Here is a 5,279-nt window from a genome sequence, read left to right as displayed (position 1 = left end):
TTTTTTTGTTCGATCTTATAGCGGCGTAAAAGCCTGTAAATGTATAGGTGGTAAACATTGATGATTTCATGTTCACTAAACAAGTGATCTGTTGTATGTCTGTGAGGAAGGTTGTAAATTAGACGGAGGATTTTATTATGGAGTGATGAAATTTTTCTTAAATTAGTTTTAGTCGTTGTCGCCCACACTAACGTGCAGTAGTTCAAGTGTGAAAGGAATAAAGCGTGGTATATAGCAAGCTTTGCCTTTAAAGGTAAAACAGATTTATGTCGCCAAAGTATACCAACCACTCTCGATGCTTTTAATAAAATGTTGTGGACATGATCATTCCATTGCAAATGTAGTGTGAAATAAACTCCTAGTGATTTTATTGACCTGACAATTTCAACTGGCTGGGATTTATACAGCAAATGTACTAAAGTATCAGATTTTTTATTAATAGAATTAAAAATTATAGCTTTAGTTTTATTTACATTAACTGACAGTGCATTTTCCTTTGTCCAAACTTCTAGCTTACCTAATACATTGTTACCACGGGAAGATAGCTCATTGTGTGTATCAGCTGACAAAAGGATTGTAGTGTCATCCGCATAAATAATAAACCTGGATTGATCATCAATGTTCGCAATATCATTAATATAAATGTTAAAGAGAAGAGGCCCAAGTATACTGCCCTGTGGCACACCGGCTGTAATATCACGCGTTTTGGACTGAAAATTGCTGATTTGAACGTACTGCTTCCGATGAGATAAATAAGATTTTATTAAATCTAAAGCGTGCCCTCTAATACCACATAAATCCAATTTTCTAAATAAGATACTGTGTACTATGCAGTCAAATGCTTTGGTAAAATCTACAAAAATGCCTAACACGAACTTATTTTTTTCTAATTTATCAAGAATATATTCTTTTTGATGAATCAAAGCAATTTCCGTAGAACGGTTTTTTCTAAATCCATACTGAGAATCATTGATAATATTGTTAGATTGTAAAAACTTGTCCATGCGTTTCAGTATGATTTTTTCCAGACATTTAGAAAAAACAGGAAGGATACTAATTGGCCTATAATTGCTAAAGTCATTTTTGTCTCCCTTTTTGTAAAGCACAATTACTTTTGCTATTTGCATAGCCGAAGGAAATGTAGCGGTTTGCAGGCACAAATTAAAGATATGTGTAAGCGGCACACAGATTAATTCAATGACATATTTTACTGGACGAATTTGTATGTTGTTTAAATCACATGACGTACTGTTTGAAAGCTCAAGAAACGTTTGCGTTACTTCACTCTCACCTACTGGTTCAAGAAAAAGAGTAGATGAACATCTGGCAGTAGGGGTGTCTTGTGAGTTATGTGGTGTAGAATGATCCCTTGCGAAGTACAAACTAAATGCCTCAGCTAATTTTTCCCCTGTGTAATCTTCTCCTTTATGAGTGATCTTGTCGAAATGCGTATCCTCAATGAAATTAGCGTCCAGAGAACGGATTTGTTTCCATAGTTTATCAGGATGCCGAAATGAATTTTCGAATTGTTTTTCATAATATCGCTTTTTGGCATTTCGGATGTCACTGGTCAACTTGTTTCTGTAGCTTTTAAACTCTTGAAACAGCTGTGTGCTTTTGGAGGCAATGTATGTGTTATAGAGTTTATTCTTCTGTTTAATGCGTGTATGAAGTTCATTACATATCCAAGGTTTTCTTATCTTTTTCATAGTACGTTTCTTTTTTAGCGGAAAGTGCCTATTATAAACACCGCAGAATTTACTAAGAAACTTTTCATAAGCTGCCTCTGCATTAGTTTCATTGAACACATCACTCCATGACATAAGTGACATTTCACTGTGAAAATTTTCAAGAGCATTAGGTGTGACGTACTGAACCATTGGGGTACATGTGTGTTTAGATCTAGGCTGCTTTTTCTGAAAAAACAAATAAATGCCCATGTGGTCACTTAAATCGCAACAGATTACCCCTGAATGTATAACAGAATTGTTAATATTAGTAATAAACAGGTCAATCAGTGTTTCTGAGGTAGTAGTTATACGAGTAGGAAGCTTAGTAACAATACTGAAGCCAAAACTTCTTAACAGCACATCAAAATCAATTGCATGGGCAGAATTAGACATCATGTCTATATTAAAATCACCGCCCATAATGACATCATAGTGATGCGCAGAAATAAAAGAAATATATGATTCAATGTACTCAAAAAATACGTCAACATCTCCACTGGGTGGTCGGTAGAACACTGAATAAACGGTATTATTTGCCAATACAGAAACAACCTCAACAGCAGATGACATGCAACAAAGTTCCGAGATCAATTCACATTCGATTTTCTTATTAACGAAAATGCAAACACCTCCACCACGACCCACATTACGATTGACGGCAAATGTGGAAAATGATGGCAAACAAAAGCTACTGCTCAGCCATGACTCAGATACCATGACGAAATCAAAAGACAGGTTAAAACTGTCTAACAAAATTTGCAGTTCATCAGCCTTATTGTTCAGTGATCGTACATTCAAATGAAAACATTTCACTGATGAGCCCAACCAATCGGTAGGCATGACGCTGCGAATGTTGCAAGGCAACACGAATCTATTGTTAGCCATTTTGACGTGATGTTCACATATTATGTGCTGACGTGCCTAACCACAGTAAAATTAGCCAGCTGACTCGCGTCCCTGACAACATGGGACGGTTCGCCATCTTTCCTGCGGATGAAGATTTTCCCGTTTGCATACCACACGTAACGGAAGCCATTATCGCGAGCCCATTGCTTCACAGTCCACAATAGTGTTCTTGCCCTGCGCGTTAGGTTTTCCGAAAAGTATATGTTTGCATCCTTTTCCTTTAGTAATCGCCTTTTCTGCAGCCACATATCCCTCAGCTTTTGGCTTTGAAAACGTATGATAATGGCGGGGGTCTTATTTGCCTTCGCCGGAAGGCGATGATAAGCTTCAAGGTCGTGATCGCTGACCTCAGGAACTTGGATCATCCTGGCTATCTCGTTTATCTTTTGGAGTAGATTCTCGTGCTCGTTGAAAAGTTTCCCATGAATTTCCAAGTTTCGGCTCCTGCTACGCATTTCCAGGTCATTCAAGTCAGAGTTTATCTGGTGTAGTTCCTCGTCAGGCCTTGCTCGTTCCAACTGTTCAGTTCTCTTACGGAGCTGCTCAATTTGTTTATCTTGGCTGTCCAATCGCTTCAGAATGGTATCGAAATGATCAGACATTGTTTGCACTGCCTGTTCAATGCTGTTCATCTTTTCATTTAGTGGCATTAGAAAATCAAGTTTTTGACTTAACTCCGCAAAAGCAACAGCAAAGTTAAAATCCTGACGAGCCGCAGCAGCGGCACCTGCACCGACGCATGGCGCACCAGTTTTACACGTGGAACACACATAGTTTTTGCGAGAATTGGTGCCACTTCTCGTCTTATCAAGCGGCTCAGTCAGTCCAGAGCACTGTTCGATGTGATAAGAATTACCACACTTTTTGCATTTCACTTTAGCATCAGTAGTTTCTAGGGTAAGCATGCAAGCAAGGCATATGTCCTCCCCAGAAACACTCATCTCTCATACACCTCGAAAAGCATGACTACGACGACAAGTTTGGCAGTAGCAGCAACCAGCAGAAAAATAGGAAAAGGAAAACACTGTGTGAATGTGTGAAGACAAACCTGTGAAAAATGCAGATGAACACGTCAGAACGGGCGTCTATCGCCGGTCACCGCTACTGCCAAACTGCCGATAACAGGTGGGGGCAGGGGCGTCTCAGATCATGACGCAATCCCAATGTTTGCGATGCCAGATTCCGTCGGCCGCCGAGTCCTGGACATCCAAAAGAAGAATAATGTAGCAGTTGCCGGCGTTGCAAGGTACCACGCTCGTCAGTGCGGCAGAACCAGCTATCCAGAGAATAGGACCACCGGTATCAGCGGCAGGACAGGGACGAACCTGTGAAAAATGCAGATGAACACGTCAGAACGGGCGTCTATCGCCGGTCACCGCTACTGCCAAACTGCCGATAACAGGTGGGGGCAGGGGCGTCTCAGATCATGACGCAATCCCAATGTTTGCGATGCCAGATTCCGTCGGCCGCCGAGTCCTGTGAAAAATGCAGATGAACACGTCAGAACGGGCGTCTATCGCCGGTCACCGCTACTGCCAAACTTTGCACTAAAAGCCTGTTAATTTGACTGTTACGGTACTAGCGAAATTATCCGAAATAAAAGAATGCTGAATTACCCAAAGTAGCAAGAACACAACAAACAACTTTGTTATAACTTGCGTTTTTATTTACTCGATGAACAAGAAAATCGAGTGCCTACTTTGCATAAGAGCAGTGTAAAAGCTGCCACTTTTGTCTTTCGCCACATTCATCGCATGAGTGCCGCTGAAGGCCACTGTCTTCGGCCAAACGGGGTCTAACAACCACCACAATCAAGCACATAAAATATTTTTTCATCGAAATGATAGCTGCACATTAATATTCATCCAGATCTAATTCACTACAACAGCAGAGAACACCTACTAGCTGACGACAGCCGAAGAGCCTGCGAGAGCGACGATATCGCGAGGCTGGCTGCGACACCTCCTCTAACATAGCACCGTCACAAACAGGCTCACGAAACACCTGCAGGTATCTCGTTTCGGCGCATTTTAAACACTGTACCACAAGTTCGGAGACGATAGCCTTACCTCTGTATCCGCTCAGAGACCTTTCAGTGTTATTAACGCCCACAGCGTCGCTGTTCAGAAGCTAAATCACGGAACTCGGCCCATGAAGGGGGTAGGAATCACGCGCGAAAGACTCGCGTGATTAGAATAAAAAAGGTGAAACAACACAACTACGCCAACACGACTACGCCAAACACTCATGATACGCTCGCGGCCGTTTCGCTAGCTTCACATATGTCAAATTTGGTATTACGTGACGCCAATGGATGACGAAGGTATGTGACTGCATGGTGCAAACATGATCATCATGAGATGTGTGTCATGTGAGAGCATCACTACATGCCACAGTCAATTCGTCAATACATTTAGATGTGACGCGGTGACCGTGCTCACTGGCGTTCATTTCGTTGGGTCTGAAAAACACGTGCTGAAACAGCGTCGCAGGGCCCCTTTAAGGAGGAGATTTACCAGCCGACATGTATCGTCGCTAAAGTACTCGTTTCTCGCATTCAGTGTCACTGCCCAAACTTCACTGAGCGCGTTGCTTCCTACAATGAGAAGTCACCCCCTTAATATACGCTGTAAACGCGTATTG

General features: G+C 41.7%; 1 long non-coding RNA gene across 1 annotated transcript; it reads right to left on the bottom strand.

The window, feature by feature from the left end:
* Nucleotides 1-413: 413 nt before the first annotated feature.
* Nucleotides 414-4,171, bottom strand: LOC119169135 (uncharacterized). Its single transcript, XR_012893623.1, has 2 exons — nt 3,962-4,171; nt 414-3,835 (listed from the first exon to the last, which is right to left on the bottom strand). It is a non-coding gene; the product is annotated as an uncharacterized LOC119169135 (long non-coding RNA).
* Nucleotides 4,172-5,279: the final 1,108 nt, after the last annotated feature.

The sequence above is a fragment of the Rhipicephalus microplus genome, chromosome 2 (genome assembly GCF_043290135.1).
Source record: "Rhipicephalus microplus isolate Deutch F79 chromosome 2, USDA_Rmic, whole genome shotgun sequence".
Classification (NCBI taxonomy): domain Eukaryota; kingdom Metazoa; phylum Arthropoda; class Arachnida; order Ixodida; family Ixodidae; genus Rhipicephalus; species Rhipicephalus microplus.
Note: the sequence above shows the minus strand (reverse complement) of the source record. Positions and strands in the feature narration are given on the sequence as shown.